This window comes from Oryctolagus cuniculus, chromosome 1, assembly GCF_051225735.1.
Source record: "Oryctolagus cuniculus isolate XC-2025 breed Fujian yellow rabbit chromosome 1, ASM5122573v1, whole genome shotgun sequence".
Taxonomy (NCBI): domain Eukaryota; kingdom Metazoa; phylum Chordata; class Mammalia; order Lagomorpha; family Leporidae; genus Oryctolagus; species Oryctolagus cuniculus.
This window is the reverse complement of record NC_142867.1, coordinates 3,394,220-3,412,624: the sequence shown is the minus strand read 5'-3', so window position 1 is coordinate 3,412,624 and position 18,405 is coordinate 3,394,220. Positions and strand designations below refer to the sequence as shown.

Genomic DNA, 18,405 nt, shown 5'->3' with positions numbered 1-18,405 from the left:
GGGTGGGGCCTCTGGTTGAGTGGTGTGGGGGGCGGGCCCAGAGGTGGGGGGAAAGGGCAGCTGTGTTGGTCCCGCTCAGGGCCCATGGGTGGGGTGGGGCTCGGGGCCTGGGCCTGGAGCTCAGAGGTCCACAAACCAGAGGATTGGAGCTTGGGCCGCTGCCGGGCCTGGAGGTGGGGGTGTGTGTTCAAGTGGCCAGCAGGGGTACCCAGGTGGGCACCAGCGCCCCCGGCCACCTGGGAGGCCTTCTCGGCCCCAGCGGGAGGGTCTCCCAGGTGGCTTGGCTCATGGCCCCTCCCCACTGCCGCTTCTCTCAGCCCAGGGCCTGGCCTGTGCCATTCTCACCAGTGTCGGCCGGGCGGCCTCCCTGGAGGTGGGGGTTCTGTGTCCCCTCCTCCCATGGAGGTGCCGGTGCCCCACCCACGGCTCCTGCCTGGTTAGGGGGAGGGACCCTGAGGAGTCACCCAGGACAGGGGAGAGCGCGGGTCTGGAGTGGCGGTCGCTGTGTGGGTGGTGTCTGTGTGTGTGTGTGTGTGTGTATCTGTGTGCGTGTGTGGTGTGTGTGCACGTGTGTCTGTGTGTCTGTTTGCATGTCTGCTGTTCCCTGACCGCCCCTTGGGGAATGCCCAGGGCAGTGAAATGGCCTCTCCTGGACGCCCTGCCCCCTCCACCCTCAGGGCCCGGGGCCGGGCTGGTTTCCAGCAGGCAGGGACCCCCGCCCAGCACCCTCCCCGCCCCCGGGCTGGGACCAGCTGGAGCGGCCATCGGAGGTCCAGGACCCGGGCCAGGGTGATGGCGCGTGGGTTCAGTGCCATGGGCGCCTGTCGGCCTCCCTGGTGAGGCCCAGCTGTGATTCTGTGGGCGGCCTCCGGCTCGGGCTCTGGCCTCCCTGCCCCGCCGGCCGCCGCAGACACCCCGGGGCTCCTGTCTCCTCGCTGTGTCGAGGCTGTGCTGGGCTGTGTGCACCCTGGGTTTGGGGCCCCGCTGGCAGCTCCTGGGAGAACAGAAGTCAAGGTGTGGACCTGGTGAAGAGGCTCATAGGACCCACGCGTGGCTCCTCGCGCTGTGTTTTCTCCGTAGGACCCACGCGTGGCTCTTTGTAATGTGTGTTTTCCGTAGGACCCACGCGTGGCTCCTCGCGCTGTGTGTTTTCTGTAGGACACACGCATGGCTCCTCGCGCTGTGTGTTTTCTGTGGGTCCTCATGCTGTGTGTTTTCCGTAGGACCCACGCGTGGCTCCTCGCGCTGTGTGTTTTCTGTAGGACCCACATGTGGCTCTTTGCGATGTGTGTTTTCCGTAGGACCCACGTGTGGCTCCTCGCGCTGTGTGTTTTCTGTAGGACCCACGCGTGGCTCCTCGCGCTGTGTGTTTTCCGTAGGACCTACGCGTGGCTCCTCGCGCTGTGTGTTTTCTGTAGGACCCACGCGTGGCTCTTTGCGATGTGTGTTTTCCATAGGACACATGCGTGGCTCCTCGGGCTGTGTGTTTTCCGTGAACCTTTGAAGACTCCTTCTCTGTGGATTTCAAGAATGTTTTATGCACAAAGTAAACTTCCTTTTTTCAAAAAGATTTATGTATTTGAAAGGCAGAGAGCGGGGGGCGCGGTGGGGGAGCTCCCTTCTGCTGACGCACTCCCTGTGGCCACGCGGCCAGGGCTGGGCCAGGCTGAGGCCGGGAGCCCGGAGCCCCACCTGGGTCTCCCACTGCCTGTTCCCAGGCTGTGAGTGGGGCGCTGGACCCGAGGTGCAGCAGCTGGGAGTGGACCTGGCGCCGCGTGGGGTGTGGGCGTCCCTGTCGGGGGCCCAGCCTGCACCCCAGTGCCCCCCCTGCCCCCGGCAGTAGCTCGGTGCCCATCAGTGCCCAGCCAGCACAGGCCTGCAGCGCTGCCCCACGCCTGCCCGCTCGCTCACGTAGGCTACACGCGTGCAAGGGTGGGCACACGGGCGCGCTCCCGCCTGCTGGCTCCTCCCCGAAGGCCCGCAGCTGCCAGGGCTGGGCGCCGGGTCCTGCCCCCGGGTCCTGCCCCCGGCTCTGTGAGGCCACCGCACTGCGAGTTCGGCATTCGCGGGGTGCTGTCGCTGGTCTCTGGCTGCAGAGACGGGGCCAGCACCCCGGCCTGTGTGCGACACGCATGTGTTCTGTGACACGTGTGTGTTCTATGCAATGTGTGTGTTCTGTGACACACGTGTGTTCTCTGTGTGATGTGGCAACATCCAACAAAGACGGAAGATGGGGGGGGATGTGGCTGCAGGCTCTCGGGGGTCAGAGGTCAGGGGTCGGGGGGTCGGGGGTTTCGCTCTGGTTTTTCACTGGGGGGGCTTGTCGGGGAGGATGGCACAGTGGGCAGCTCCACGGGGCGGGAGCTGGAGGTGAGGGCTTGGCTGTGAGGGGCGCGTTGCCTGGCCCCGTGAGCGAAGGTGGGGTGAGGTCAGGCGGGGGCCGTGGCGGGGTCGTGCCCCTGGGCAGCCATGGCCGCAGTCCCTGAGGCTGGACGGGTTCCAGGACCGGCGTGCAGTCAGTCCCTGGGCCCCCGAGCAGGGTCTCTGCGGGCGGCCTGGCGCCTTTCATGTGGTCCCTGCGCCGCACAGCGGGACCTGCTGTGTCCCCAGAGCGGCTGGATCCGGTTTCCTGTGAAAAGCTCGGAACAGCCCCCTTCTGTTCAAGGGGCACCGCGGGTGGCGGCGCCCCGCCCCCGGGCACCTTTGGGGGCTCCCGGCCATTCTCCTGAGTAACTGGACCGGAGCCTGGCGGGCGCTGGGAGCCACACCTGCCGTCAGGTGGCCACACCTGCCTGCCCGCCCCTGGCAGGGCGGGGGTCTCGGCAGGCGCCTCTCTGACCAGCGCTGCCCGGGGCCCGGCCCCCAGGTCTCGATGTACGGCCTGGGGCGCGGCCCGAGAACCTGCGTTCTAGCTGGAGACCCCCGCGGCAGCCCCCGCCCCCTCTTCAGAGCAGCTCGGTGGGAGGGGCAGTCCCAGAAAGCCCCCCTGGTGGCCCCTCTGGGCCGAGCGGTGGGGGGGAGGTGCTGCCCTCTCGGGGTGCATCGGGGGTTCCCCCGTGGCCTCGGCCGCCGTGGGTGGAGGTGGGGCCTCAGCTCCTGGGGCTCCGTCCTCTCACCTGCGCTGCTGGCGCTGGGTGGTCGCCGGGACGTAGGGACCTCGGGCCCGGTGCCGGAGCCTTCGCTCCCCAGGTGTCTGTCGGGGGCTGCCAGCCGGGTGTGGGGCTCCATCCTCACCCCGAGGCACCACGGCCTGGAAGCTGAAGTCCCACCGTGACCCCAGGCTGGCCAGGAGCGTCCGGGCTGGGTTTGGGAGCCCCAGCCCCTGACCACAGGCAGCGAGGGGACACACACGGAGCCTCGGTTTGCTCTGTCTCGAGGTGGGAGGAGCGGGCTGGGGGGCGAGGTGTGGCAGGCACCTGGCGGGGGGGGGGGGCAGCTTCCGGGGGCCGGGAGAAGCAGCGCCCGGAAGGCGGCGTGGACGCGGCTGCGTGCCCAGCGCTCGCTGCCTGTGTCTCAGGCTTCTGTGAGGGGGCCGAAGTCGCTGGCTGTGAGACCAAGGCGGGCGGTGTGGCTGTGCCCCGCCGGCCGGCCCCAGCTAGCTCTGTGTGCATCCTGCTGGCACACGGGCCCAGGACTCGGAGCCCACGTGCCCGGCTTGCCACAGCGTTGTCAGCCGTCCCCGCGGGCTCCGAGTGTCGCTGCAGAGGGCGGGCTGGCTGCTGTGACCCCCCCGCTGCAGCCACTGCCCGGGGTCTGAGACCTGGGCCTTGGCCACGCGCGAGCTTCCTGGTGCCCGTCCTCGTGGACAGCGGGTGGCCGAGGGGTGGGAGCCGGGCGAGGCCACCCCGTGCCAGATGCGTGCTTCAGACGTGAGGCTCGGTCCTCGGGTGCGTGGTCCCCGTCTTCCAGGAAAAGGAGACCCAGGGCCGGCCCGTGGCCGGGGGAGCCCGTGCCCCACCCCACACCGTGGGCCTCCGGGCCGCGGCTCAGCCACAGTGGCTGCGAGAGCACGGCTTTCCCTGCACGTGTGTGTCAGCGCTCAGGTGGCCGCCGGGGAGCACGCGCTGGGGCGGGCGGGGGCGCTGGCCGGGCACCCCTGTGTGCAGGTGGGGAGGCCGCCGCGTCGCTGCTGTGGCCTTGACGGGAGAGCTCCGGGCGCATCTGTGGGAGGGGCGAGGGCTCTCCCCACCCCGGGCCCACCCAGGTACACGGCCTTCCGTGGGCTTCTGGGGGCGTTTATAACGTGTCTGCCACGCACGTGAGGGGGAGGGGCGGGCAGTGGGCGTGGGGACAGCAGAGCCCCTGTTCCAGGTGACGCCCGCTCATTGCCACTCTGCCTCCTCGCCCACGGCAGGGAGCCGCCCCAAGAGGGGAGCAGACAGGACAGGGAGGACAGGCGGGGGATTGTGGGGGTCTCTGCTGTCCCCGCGACCCCTCAGGATGGTCAGGTTCCCAGCGCCGCAAGGGACACAATGGCGGCTCAGACCCTGGTGTGTCGAGGGCCAGTGTGTGGGGCCGAGGCCGCGCCAGCACCCCTCCCCTCCCCGCATGGTGCCCGGGCCCCCCGCCTGCTGTGGTGCGGCTGCTCAACCCGCCGTGGACCTCCCTGGTTTCCTGGCTGGCCTCTCGCCCGCCCCTGGTGCCATGGGCAGTCCCTTGCCTGTGACCGGAGAGGGACTTCCCGGCTGTCCCCAAGCAAAGTGACCCCCTACCCCCCGCTGCCCTCCCTACGCGTCCCCTAGCACTCCCGCCACTGCCCACGGGACAGCTGTCCACGGACCTGCCAAGGCTCGAGTTCCTGGGATGGATGCCCGAGAGCCTGCATGTGTGCCGGGGCCGGGGGCTGTCACTGCTGGCCTGGAGGGGTGGGCCTGCCCCAGCCCCAGCCCCAGCCCCCTGTAGTGGCTGGACAGTGACCAACACCCTCCCCCCAGAAAGACAACCCCAGGACCTGGCCTGACTCAGGGCGGCTGGCAGGAGGGAGGGGGGAGGTCCACGGTGCCCCTTGGGGCCCCCAGAGCGGGGAGGGCCCCCCAGAGGCCCCAAGGGGAGCGCAGCCCTGCCGCCCCCAGCAGTCAGCCTTGCCTCCCTGGTGGTCTGCTGAGCCACATGCCTGTCCAGGTCGCCAGCCTTTGGGGGAGCCCCTGAGACAGGGCTGAGCACCTGCATATCCGGGACAGGCGTGTCCCTGGGAGGCAGTGTCGCGGGCGACCAGTCCCAGCCGAGCCTGGGGACCCCGAGATGCCCGCGGAGCCAGCTCAGGTGACCAGAGTGTGGCTCTTCACGCTGGCAGTGGGCTGGGCACAGAGGTGATTTGCATACAGGTGAGGGCCTGAGGCCCAGCACCTGCAGAGACGCTAAGCGGGGCACACGCAGTACCTGGAGAGGCCAGCGGAGGGCAGCAGAGCTCCAGCACAGGAGGCCCCCCGGGACCCTCCCCGCGTCCGCAGCCCCTGTGGAACTCCCTTCCCTCTCTGCTCCATTGAGACGCCTCCTCCTCCAGGCAGCCTCCCACGACCCAGCCAGGGGCGCCCTAGCTACTATGTCTCCTAGCCCTGGGGACACCTGGGGTGGCAGTGGCGTGTCCCCAGGGCTGGCTGTGGGCACCACTGATGTGCTCAATTCCTGCAGCCTCCTGGAACTGGGGGCCTGGCCGCCTCCCCAGGTGGGGCCCGGGGGTGGGTACGGTGCTCGCTCTGCCTCGTCCGAGCCGGGGTCCTGGGGGCTCCTGCGCCTGCCGTGGCCTGAGGGGCCAGTCCTGGTGAGGACTCGGGTCCTCGAAGCCTGGGTCTCAGGTGGGCTGTGCAGGTACCCAGCGGCAGGTGTGTGCTCCAGCAGGCGGCCAGGGCCTGCGAGGGGACCGCACGTTGCCAACGGGACCGCGGCCCCGGGACAGGGGGAGGACATCTGGGGGCAAGGCCACGCTGGACAGCCCCTTGCCCTCGTCTTCCTGGAACCGGGGTGAGACAGGCCCAGACACGCAGGGCAGTGGCTGAGGTTGGTGTGCGACCCCCAGGCCCCGCCCCCTCGCCTGGGTCGGGGGTGTGTGTCAGGGGTGTCTGTCGCTGGACCCCTCTCGCAGGGACAGGACCGAGTCCCCGGGTCCTGGCACATAGCAGGTGCTCAGGGAGACTGCCGGCGGCCGAGTGAGCTCGTGCACCCTTGCCTGTGCCCACCCGGCACCCGGCGCAGCTGGCAGCCAGTGCGGCCCGGGAGCCCTTCCCTCCCCACACCCCAGCCCTGGGACGCCGCGGAGAAGGGCACAAGATAGGCGTCCACCCTCCGCCCCGGGACAACGGCCAGGGAACGGTCTGGGCACGGCACCAGCATCCAGGCCGGCCTGGAGGACCCTGGACCTGGGGCAGTGGCTGCCGTGGCGCCCTGCAAGCTCTCCTCTCTCACGGTGGAGGCAGAGGCTCGGAACATTCCGGAAGCTCCGCCCCCTGACGCCTGGGCTGGCTGCTTTGTCACGGACTAAAGGTTATGTCAGGGACTGTCCAAGGTTGGGGTCAGCCCCGGGGGTGGGGGGTGGCACTGCCAGGGTGTCTGCAGGCGGCGGTGGCCCTGTGGCTGTGGGGACGGGACGGGACAGGGCGGGGCAGGGAAGCAGGCCGGGTGCTCGACCAGGCTTGAGGCAGGAGGGGTGGGCGTGCAGCTGGGGAGGCCCTCACAGGCCGGCAGGGAGGGCAGGGGCCAGCGGCGGCTGAGAAGCAGGTCCCGGCTGGAGAGGAGGCCTGCGTGGCTCATGCCGGAAGTAGCCGGTGCCCCCAGGTCCCTGTGGACGAGCCCTGGGCTCCTGGTGGCTGGACGAGCGCTCCCAGGCCCGGCCGAGTGCCCGGGCGCACACTGAGCCTGGCCAGAAGCCTCTGGCATGCGTCTGCAATGCTAAGAATGCGTCCGGGGGCTCTGGGGACCGGGCGCTCTCGCCTCCCCCCTGCCAGGCCAGCGCGCTGCCTGCCCACCAGGCAGGGACCCCCGGGATCCCGGGCAGGCGCCCTGCTGGGAGGGGAGAGGGGAGCCGCGCTCGGGGCTGCGGGCAGGAGGTGCCCCGGGAGCTCCGGGGACGGACGGGCTGCACCTCGGAGGGCAGTGGTGGCCTCCATTGTGCCTCTTCCCAGAGCAGATGGATAACGTGGCAGGAGCAAGGAGTCCCCACGGCCGGCGGGTGCTGAGCCCCAGGGCCCCCTCCCCCGAAATGCAGGGTGCAGGGGTGTCCCCGGCGGGTGCGCGGGCCCGAGGACGGCCACCTTCTGCCACTGCTCCCGCGCTCCTGGGCTCGAGCCGCTTGGTCTGTGGCTGTGGGTGTCGTCCCTGGCGCGCTCCCCTGCCTGTCTCTGTTCCCAGCTCCAGGGATCCCCGGCTCGTGACGTCCTGGCCTGGCCGCTCTGTGGCTGTTTGGCTTTTGAGTGAGATGTTGAACCTGTGGGGCCTTGGTCTCCCTGTCTGTGAAATGGGCCTGTTATTTCCCTCCAAGTGGAGGCCACAGAGGTGGTTTGTGTGGAAGCAGCCGAGGCCCCGTCCTGGCGCTGCCTGGCGCCCGCTGCTGTGCCAGCTCCTTGGTGGCCTCTTCTGTAGGGAGGGGGTCAGGACAGTCTCCCGTGGTCGGCTCGTGAGGACAGGTAGGAGACAAACAGGAGGTCCACCCGGGGCTGGCAGGTGCTGCCCGTGGGGGGCCCCGGGGGCTTGGCAGTTTGGGGGTGCTCAGAACTTGGGGCCTCGCGCTTTCCCCCCGGGTGCCGGCGCGGGTCCTCGCGGGGCCATTAGTGCGGAGCTGGCTGTGAGCCCCACCCCCACACCGCTGCCGCACCGCCCCGGCACCTGCCTGGCCACACCTGAGCAGTGAGAAGCTGTGTGGACAGGCGCGGTAGCCAGGCTGTGGAGGCCCCGCCCGCCGGTCGGCAGCGTGCCCTCCCTGGCACCGGACCCGCTGTGCCCCACAGGAGGCGCCGAGCAGGGCTCCTGGAGTCCTGGTGCCCGCGCCGGCCGGGCTGTGCCAGCTGGCAGGGCCCGGAAAGCCCTCTGGCTCCACGTGTCCTTGGTGCTGAGTGGGCTTCCACGGCCGGGGGTGTACCTGTGGCCGGCCCCCTGCCCGTCTCTCTGCCCGTTCACCGGGCACAGAGGCAGCGAGTGGCCAAGCTGGGGGGCCCGGGTCGGAGGCTTTGATCTGTGGGGGCCGGCGCTTCTGCCAAGTGCCCCTGACATCTCGCCTGGCTCCGGCCCAAGGCGGCTCCATGGAGGGCGGTGCCTTCCAGAGAGGCTGTTGGTTAACACCCTTGACAAATGGCTGCTCACAGCCGGCCTGGAGGCGGCGTGCTGGCCCGGCCCCCAGGCCATATGGCAGGTGGAGAAGTCAAGCCGGGCCCTGACATTCCTGCGTGGCCGCCCTGGGAGGCCCCCCCACGGCGCTCACAGCCCTGCTGCGGTGGGAGGGAGCGGCCCCAGTCCCTGCCAACCTGGGACTTCCTCAAGCCGGGAAGGACTCTGAGGGTCCCACGGGGGTGTCCCCCATTTCAGCCCTGGTCGGTGGTGGGCACCTGCCCGCGGGTGTGCTCGGGGGAGGCCTACGCAGCCGGTGGACGATGCGCCATCCCTGGCCAGGGACCACATCTGCCGTCCTCTGGCTGCTGGCGGGGGAAGGTGAGCTGGAGGCCGGCCAGGCCCATCGGCACCGGGCCGCCTTTGATTAATGTCCCCAGGGATGGAAGGAGGCCCAGGGTTTGCGGGCGGCTTCAGGGCTGGGCCGCCCTTGGCTGTGGCCGTGTGAACCGGCCGCCCCGCCCGCTCCCGGCTCTCCGGAGCACGACCAGTTTGCCCAGCTCCAGCCGCCCGGGGTTCCTTTGCATTTCCAGTTTGTCCAGACCCACGGGGCAGCCAGCGCCAGGGTGTCGTCCCCGGGAGCCGCTGTGGGGCGGGGCTTCTGCACCTGCAGGCCGCGGTGGGGCCGGCGAGGGAGCCTCAGCATCCCCTGGCCTTGGTGCTGGCCCCAGCGGGGGACAGGCCAGTGTCCCAGGCTCCAAGGCCCAGCCCTCGCCTGCCGAGAGGTCAGGGTCGGGGACAGTGGAGGCGTCTGGCACACGGGCGGCCCGTGGCCACAGCTGGGGGCGTGGAGGGTCCTAAGAGAGGATGATGGAGAAGGGGGTGGGGTGGGGAAGATGGACAGCTGTCCCGGTAGAGACGGACCTGCCCCGTCCACGGGCGGTGGGTGTCCCAGAAAGCCGGGGAACAGCTTTTCAGCGTGTTCGGGAACTGGGGTGCGCTGGAGCAGGAGGGGCGCGTGGGGGCTGCAGCTCGGCGGGGCAGGGAGGCAGCAGGTGCCCAGGTCCCTCCCGGCATGCCCCGCGGGGCCCAGCGCTCGGCGTCAGCGCGACGCTGAGCACCGGGCCAGCTCCAGGGCGCACGGCAGGTGTGGCTGGCATGGCCCTGCCCCGACGCTGCATCGTGAGCTGGGGCGCCCGCTCCTCCGTCACCTCGCCCTCCAGGCCTCGGCAGAAGGCACCGCGGCCTACCTGCCTGCTGGTGCCGGACGGCGGGCGCAGCGTTGGTGGCCCCGGCACGTGGCCCTTGGCAAATAGCGTCCATTCCAGCCTCCGAGGACGCTTTGGCTCCGCCCCTCCCAGGCGGGGGGAGGGCTCTGAGATACCCGTGGGACTGCGGCCGCCCCCTGCACTGCCCGCCCATCAGCTCACGACCAGGGAAACCCAGCCCTGGCTGTCCACTACCCCGCCTCTCGGGCCCCCAGGACCCCGTGGCTGAGCCCCTGCCCGCAGCCCCGATGCCCCTGGGCCTCAGCTCCTGGCGCGGCTCAGCTCCGGGGCCCGGGCGCTTGTCCTGACTCCCTGAAGCTGTGGGTGGTGAGAGTGACTGTGGTCAGAGGTCTCGGGCTGACTGTGCCCGTGTGGACCCCAACCAACGACGAGTGTCCTGGGGGAACCAGACCAGGACTGGACAGGCAGAGGGGCTGGCAGGTGCGGGCAGGTTCCCCTGGTGCCTTCGGAGAGCCTGGCTCCACGCCCACCCTGATTCTGGACTTGAGGCTGGGCAGGGGAGGGGGGACAGAGCATGAGTTCCTGTTTTTTTTTTTTTTAAGATTTATTTATTTATTTGAAAGTCACAGTTAAACAGAGAGAGAAGGAGAGGAAGAGAGAGAGAGAGAGAGAGAGAGACTTCCATCCGATGGTTCCTCCACAATTGGCCACAACAGCTGGAGCTGTGCCAATTCGAAGCCAGGAGCCAGGAGCTTCTCCCGGGTCTCCCACGCAGGTGCAGGGGCCCAAGCACTTGGGCCATCTTCCACTGTCTTCCCAGGCCACAGCAGGGAGCTGGATCGGAAGTGGAGCAGCTGGGACTCGAACTGGCGCCCATAAGGGATGCCCGCACTGCAGGTGGCGGCTTTACCCACCACGCCACAGTGCCGGCCCCAAGTTCCTGTTGTCTGAAGCTGCCAGCTTCCGCTGGTACCGCAGCCCCTGAACAAGGGAGCCTCCTGGGCCACCTCCGCCCCACCCCCGCTCCTGCCCCGGGGAGACCCCAGCCCCCCCACGGTGATGCGTGCATCGAGTGCTTACTGTCATGCAATCGCTTCTCGAGGCCGGGGCGGCGTCTGCCTCACGGTGTGTCCCAGGCTGGAGCGCAGCCGGCACCTGCCGGCTCCGCTGGGACGTTCAGCCTTGCTGCTGCTGTTAGGGGAGCGACCCGCGTCTTCTCACTCACGCACGCACGCACGCACTGCGTGTCCCCGGGTGCAGGGGCTGGGCCTTGGCTGCAAGGGAGACGGGCCTCAAGGGTCTGCGGCTTTGTGGGGGGGAGGACCAGGGAGGCACCTGACCCATCAGTGGGGGGCACCGTGGGGCTTCGGGCTGGGCTGGCGACAGACGCCGGCCCCGTGGTCCTGCTGGGCCTGGCAGGGTGGGGAGCTCAGGTGGTCAGAGCAGAGCGAGGCGGGATTGGCCGCCCTGATGCTGGACGCCTGTGGCCTGCGAGCCGGGCCGTCCAGGGGAGAGGAGCCCCTGGGCTGTGCCAGGATGCTCTGAGTCCGCAGGGCCCAGGGACCCCAGGGCAGCCCCTTGGTCGGGTGCCGGCCGTGGAGGTGGCGGCCTGGCGAGGGTGCCCGAGCTCTCGCCCTGCTGCCGTCCAGGGCAGGCTGAGGTGTGCCGATGCAGACGGGCAGGGCAGCCCCGCCCACAGGACTCCGGATCTGCCGGGCCCTGTAGTGTCTCGGACCCGGCTCCTCTGTAGAGCAGTAGCTCCTCGCAGGGTCTCCATCCACGCGCCTGCCCACCTGTCCATCCGTCCCTCTGTCCATCCATCCATCCATGACCCGTCTGTCTGTCTGTCCATCCAATTATCCATCCATCTGTCCAGCCGTCCATCGAGCCATTCATCTATCCATCTGTGTTGATCTATCCACCTGTCATCTCTCCATGTCTGTCCATCCACCCGTCCGTCCGTCTGTCTGTCTGTGGGTCTGTCCATCCGTCCATCCAAGCCCCTCCCTCGCTGCAGTCTATGGCGGGCGTTCTTCCGGGTGCTAGGCCCGGGATGGACCGGCTCCCTGCTCCCGGGAGATTCACCCCGGGTGCTGTGCGGACACGCACGCGGCGTCTGAGCAGTGATGGCCGGGGAGGAGGGGGAGGAGCAGCAGGACAGAGCCGCGGCGCTGGCCGGGCCCGGGTGGCCGTCTCTGAGCTGACTCAGCCCGGCCGGGCCGGACGAGCGAGCCCGCCGGGGAACAGAGTGAGGCAGGAACAGAGAAGGGACACCGCGTGGGGGCAAGGGGGCGCTGGGGGCCCAGGCACTGAGTGGGGGAGGGGTAGCTGCCAGACGCCCCCTGGCAGTGGCTCAGCATCGGGGGAACCCTCCAGGTCCCGAAAAGTCGGACAGGCCTCGGAGCCCACAGGCCAGCGCCGGCGAGGGCGAGCAGGGGGCCGGCTCACACGCCCCGTGCTCCTGCGGCGGTCCCGTGCGGCCGGCCCCTGCCAGTACAGTGTGTCCAGACCTGTGGGACATTCCTGAGCTGTGTGCCGGGGCCTGGTGTGGAATTAGCACAGGAATGGGGCAGAAAGCCCTTGGGGCGGGGGGTGGGCCTGGGGGGGGGCCTGGCTGCCCTCTGCCTTCGAGGGGCGACACCCGCTCTGCGTGGGAACCCCAGGATTCCTCCCCAGGTGTGCGCTGCGGGCGAGCGTGTGCGTCCGAGGGGCCAGGGCCGCAGGAGCGCCTGGGACGGCGGGCACAGGGCGGCCGCGCTCTGGGGGTGGGGAGCTGACACATTTCAGAGCCCGGTTAGCTCTCGGCTGCTGGAGGGGGGCACGGTCAATCATTAACTGCTGGCTGCCAGCTGCACTCCAAATTCTGGCCGCAGAGAGCCGTGCAGCCTGCCGATTCTGCCCAGCCACTGGGCCATGGCGGGCGGGCCGAATTCCCCTGATGCCGGCGCGGCCCTCGTGCTGTCCCCCCCCCCCCCAGCTCCCCAGGCTCCGGCAAAGGCGCTGAGTCTCCTGTGTGGCCCCTCCCCACCCCAGTGGTCTTCCCATGCCCTCGGGCACCCACCCCCGGCAGGAGCCCGGGCAACGGGGGCTTGGGCGTCCCCTGCTCCGTCGCTGGGCTCCATGGTCTCCAGGTCCTCCGTCTGCAGCAGGTTGGAGACGGTGCCAACCCGCCTGGCGCACACAGGCCTGGCAGGTGGGCTGCAGGGGGCTGGGGAAGCCGGCTCGCTCCCGGCCACGGTCTGGGCCTCTGCAGCGTCCCACCATGCTTCTGGAAGCAACGGTGGCTCCTGTGCCGTGGCGTGCTCCCTGTCCCGCCCCCAGTCCCAGCCTCGTCAGGGATGGAGCCGTGGTCTCCCCCACCCCGCCGCTGCTCCCGTTCACGAGCGGCACCTCCCGGAACTCCACTCTCACTGCCGGTCCCCAGCTGGGAGCTCCCAGGCCCCCTCTGGATGGCGTCGCAGGCAGAAGTCGCATCTCCCAGTGTAAGCACCTGTGCCCAGCCGGCTCGGGGACATCCGGCACCTCTCCAGCTCCCGCGCCTGGACGCTGTGCGCTCCCTCTGCTGTGCCCTCGTCCTGTGGGCCGGGGGAGTCGGCGTGCCCAGCCCAAAGCTTCCTCCTCAGGAAACCTGTGCTGGGTGCCCTCCCCCGCCCGATCCCGGCACCCACGTGCCCGCCCCGTGCTCACCACGCTGCCCTTTCCAGCGTCTGCGTCTCTCTCCCAGGCCCCCTCTGCTTTGGCACAGCTCGGCAGAGGGCCCGGGCGAGGGAGCCGGACAGCCCGGCCCAGGCCTCTGGGTGGCCTCCAGCGGCTAGCCCGCCTCCCCCGGCCCGCACCTCTGGGCTCAGGGAATGGCCGTGGCTGCTGCGGGGGGCATGGAGAGTGGGGTCCCCCTCCCCGCTCTGTTTTAGGATGGCCCTGGAGACAGGGACCCAGGGCTCCGGGAGGGAGCTTGGATGTCCCCGTCTGTCTCTGGCGAAGAGCCCAGGCCTCTGTGGGACCTCGCAGCAGGCGCCAGGCCATGCCCAGCTTCAAGCCCACGGGCACGCGGGGCCAGGCTGGGCCCTGGGGCTGCCTCCATGCTGTGGGGCCTTCCTGGGCCAGTCCTGAGGGTCACGGGGAGCCCTGCGCCAGGGCCACTCTGTGCCTTTACACCGGCCGCCAGCTCTTGGGGCGGCCACAGCCCCCTCACGGAAGCCTCCCTAACGGGAAATGTGGTCTCCAGCCAGGGGTCCCGGTGCCGAGACGGCCCTGTGGGCACTGGCATTTGGTGAGGACAGAACATGCCAGCAATGGAGGCTTAGCCTGCAGGGCCGCTCCGTGCCGGGGCCCGGGGCAGGGCTGATTCTCAGTACCCTGCTGCGCCGTCACCGAGGTCCCCTCCAGCTGACATTGGGAGGCGGTGGGGCCGGCTCCGGCTGGCAGAGACTGAAGCTCGGAGCGGCCAGCGACAGGACCAGGGCTCGGCCGGGGGCCTCGCGTGGCTGGTGGAGTGGGCGTGTGTTTGCCATCTCGCCCCGCCCACGCATGACCCTGGCGTCAGCGTGACCGACCCCCTGGAACGGGAGCGCTCTGAGAAGACCCCGGCTGCTCCCCCCACCCCGCCCCGTGTACCCTCGCAGGAGCCTGTGGGCTGTCCCCATTCTCAGATCAGACAACAGAGGCTGGCGGGGCCACGGTTAGGAGATGGAGCTGGCTTCCCGGGGGTCAGGGTGGAATCTTCCCCCGGCGAGGGCAGGCCTGGAGGGCGCCGGGCGGGGGCAGGGGCGGGGGTCCCTGCAGAAGCCGGCCTTCCCAGGGCCCTGGCAGGGGCCAGCAGCCGGGGTCCCTGGAAGAATTCCGCCGATCTCAGCTTTTTCCCCTTCAAGGACTCGGAAGCACACGCACGCATTCCTAGGAACCAAGGGTGCGTCGGGTGGGGAGGGCAGCCCTTGGCCCTCCGGCTGCCCACGGCCCGGGCACGTGACGGCCCCGAGAGCTGCTGGCACCCACTCCAGCCGGGCGTTTGCAGCGGATGGCGGTGCCAGGGGAGGGAGGGCGGCCTTTCACCAGGAGAGCAGGCGGGTGCGGCCCGAGGGGCACCTTTGGGCCCCGCCCCTCGCCTGGGCCTCCGTGCCCATGCACCTGCGGCCTCCCGGGCGGCCCAGCGTGGAGCCCCTGAGCCCCTCGGTGCAGGAGAGGGGGAGCGCGTACGGCTCTGGACAGCCCCCACCCTGCCCCGCGCAGCCTCCCCTCGCACCGCAGCCTGGGGCGCCAGGCGGGGCCTCTCCGGGCACCTTCCCCCGGTGCCCACGCACAGGGCCAGGCACCACTGCTGGGTGTGGGTCCCTCCTGAGCACGAGAGGAGCCGGCGGAGCCGAGGGCCTGCAGCGGTTTGGGAGAGACGCCGTGCACTTCGAGTCCTTTACGCCCGCCAATAAACTTACCTTCTCATTCCGTTTCCCATGAACGCTCTGGATTTTGTGACATCACAGGGCAGTGTGTGAAGCCTGTGACGTCATCCAGGCGGGGGTGTGAGGTCTGTGACGTCATCCAGGTGGGGTGTGACATCATCCAGGTGGGTGTGAGCTCTGTGACATCATCCAGGTGGGGGTGTGACATCATCCAGGTGGGTGCGAAGCCTGTGACGTCATCCAGGTGGGGGGTGTGAGTTCTGTGACGTCATCCAGGTGAGGGTGTGACATCATCCAGGTGGGTGTGATCTCTGTGACGTCATCCAGGTGGGTGTGAGGTCTGTGACATCATCCAGGTGGGTGTGAGGTCTGTGACATCACCCAGGTGGGTGTGAGGCCTGTGACGTCATCCAGGTGGGTGTGACACCATCCAGGTGGGGGTGAGGCCTGTGACGTCGTCCAGGTGGATTGTGAGTCTGTGACATCATCCAGGTGGGGGTGTGACGTCATCCAGGTGGGTTGTGAGTCTGTGACATCATCCAGGTGGGGTGTGACGTCATCCAGGTGGGGTATGAGGTCTGTGACGTCACCCAGGTGGGTGTGAGCTCTGTAACATCATCCAGGTGGGTGTGATCTCTGTGACATCATCCAGGTGGGTGTGAGGCCTGTGACGTCATCCAGGTGGGTGTGACACCATCCAGGTGGGGGTGAGGCCTGTGACGTCGTCCAGGTGGGTGTGACACCACCCAGGTGGGGGTGAGGTCTGAGTGACATCCTGGAGTGTGTGGGCCCCCGGGGCTGCTGTCACACAGGGCCCCTCTCCTGGTGGTCTCAGCAGCAGGGATGCTTTCTCTCACAGCTCTGGGGAGCAGAGAAACCCCTGACCCAGGTGTGGGCGGGGCCGCGCCCTCTCCAAGGTTGGGGCGGGCGCCTCCTGCCCCTTCCGGCCTCTGTGGCTCCAGGTCCCACGGCCGTGGCCGCACAGCCTGCATCTCTGCCTCTGTCTTCTTGCGGCTGCCCCCTTGTGCGTCTCTCCCTCTCTCTCTTAAAGATTTATTTATTTATTTGAAAGGCAGAGTTACAGAGAGGCAGAGAGAGAGGTCTTCCATCCACTGGTTCACTTGCCAAATGGAGCTGTGCCGATCTGAAGCCAGGAGCCAGGAGCTTCCTCTGGGTCTCCCATGTGGGTGCAGAGACCCAAGGACTTGGGCCATCCTCCACTGCTTTCCCAGGCCACAGCAGAGAGCTGGATCGGAAGTGGAGCAGCCGGGACTTGAACTGGCGCCCATATGGGATGCGGGCACTGCAGGTGCCGCCCCGTGCGTGTCCCCTTCCCCCGTCTGTCCAGGCAGGGTCCTCCAGGTTGCTCCTCGGTCGCGTCTGTGGGGACCTGTCTTCCAGTCCCTCACAGCTTCCAGGTTAGGGCCTGGCCACCGCCACCCACTCCCGGGGTTTCTCACAGAAGCGCGCGTTTCCGTTTCTCCTGGGGAAGCCCAGAGGGCCCAGCCGTCCCCAGGGAGCCGGCCAGCAGCTCCCACGTCCTGCAGCCGGGCCAGAAGAACTGGCCTTGAGCCTCGGGGAGGGCGCTCGGGGGCACCTCGGGGACCAGGGCACAAGGGAGATTCAGGGAGCCTGGCGTTGGGGCCTGGGGCCCGGGGGCTAGCATGGCCACCAGTGCTGCCCAGACTGGCGTCCCCGCTCGGGCCCTGCCACAGCCGCCGCCGCAGCCGCCCTGCTGGTATTTCAGGGAGGGAGGGGCCACTTGTACAAGGTCGTGCGGTGAGCAGAACTGGGACTCAAACCCACAAAGCAGGACTTCAGGGAGCTGGCAGAGCCCCCAGCCTGGATGCAGGTGTAGGCACCTGGCCTAGGGCCACTGAGCCCACCCACCCACCTGCACACCCACGTACCCGCTCACCCACCCATGCACCCACCCAGCTGACTCCCACCCACCCCTGCACCCGCAATCCATCCACCCGCCTGACCCCCATCCACCCCTGCACCCGCACATCCATCCACCACCTGACCCCCACCCACCCCTGCACCCGCAATCCATCCACCCAGCTGACCCCCACCCACCCCTGCACCCACCTGCCCACCCATCCACCCAGCTGACCCCCATCCACCCCTGCACCCGCAATCCATCCACCCAGCTGACCCCCACCCACCCCTGCACCCACCTGCCCACCCATCCACCCAGCTGACCCCCATCCACCCCTGCACCCGCACATCCATCCACCACCTGACCCCCACCCACCCCTGCACCCGCACATCCATCCACCACCTGACCCCCACCCACCCCTGCACCCACCTGCCCACCCATCCACCCAGCTGACCCCCATCCACCCCTGCACCCGCACATCCATCCACCACCTGACCCCCACCCACCCCTGCACCCACACATCCATCCACCACCTGACCCCCACCCACCCCTGCACCCACACATCCATCCACCCAGCTGACCCCCACCCACCCCTGCACCCGCAATCCATCCACCCGCCTGACCCCACCCACCCCTGCACCCACACATCCATCCACCCGCCTGACCCCACCCACCCCTGCACCCCCACATCCATCCACCCGCCTGACCCCCACCCACCCCTGCACCCGCAATCCATCCACCCGCCTGACCCCCACCCACCCCTGCACCCACACATCCATCCACCCGCCTGACCCCCACCCACCCCTGCACCCGCACATCCATCCACCCGCCTGACCCCCACCCACCCCTGCACCCGCACATCCATCCACCCGCCTGACCCCCACCCACCCCTGCACCCGCACATCCATCCACCCAGCTGACCCCCACCCACCCCTGCACCCGCCCACCCATCCACCACCCGTCCATCCATTCTGTCCACCGGACCCAGGTGTGCAGGGCCGGCTGCTCGGAGGCCTCTGTGTCTCCCCCAGGTGCCCCCCCCGCCTGGTCTCCCCCAGGTGCCCCCCCCGCCTGGTCTCCTCCAGGTGCCCCCCCCGCCTGGTCTCCTCCAGGTGCCCCCCCCCTCCGGCCAGGCCACCGGGGTGAGGGCCCGGCGGGCTCACTCCACCCTCATCGCCCCTCAACAGGCCGTGTGTGGATCCCGTGGCAGCTGGGGGTGCCGGGGCTGGGGCTGCAGCACACGCAGCTCCGAGCGCATTCCAGGCCCCTGGGGAGAAGCCGCGGGCGCAGCCGCCCCTGGCCTGGGGCCGCGACGTGCCGTGGCCCTTCACTCCCGTTGCCGCCGCAGACCCTGCTCCGGGGCCCTCTCCGCGGGCACTGGGCCTCGCCGGCGGCGGTGGGTGGAACCCCAGCCCTCAGCAGCCCGGCGTCCTCCGGAGTTAGCAGGGGACGCCCGGGTTCAGGGCAGGTGTGAGCGTGGGCGCTGAGGTGTGCACGCATGCTCACGTGTGTGGGGTGCTCCTGCACGTGCGTGTGGGTCACGTGGGGGCGTTACAACCCTTGGAGGGTGTCACCGTGATTGTCACCAGAATTGCAATGGATGGCAGTCACTTTTCAAATTAAAATTTTTTTTTATTTGCGGATG

At 69.3% G+C, this 18,405-nt stretch overlaps 1 long non-coding RNA gene across 1 annotated transcript; it reads right to left on the bottom strand.

Moving 5' to 3' along the window:
• Positions 1–10,070: 10,070 nt before the first annotated feature.
• LOC149128243 (uncharacterized) lies at positions 10,071–16,749 on the bottom strand. Its single transcript, XR_016212205.1, has 3 exons — positions 14,912–16,749; positions 10,566–10,759; positions 10,071–10,319 (listed from the first exon to the last, which is right to left on the bottom strand). It is a non-coding gene; the product is annotated as an uncharacterized LOC149128243 (long non-coding RNA).
• Positions 16,750–18,405: the final 1,656 nt, after the last annotated feature.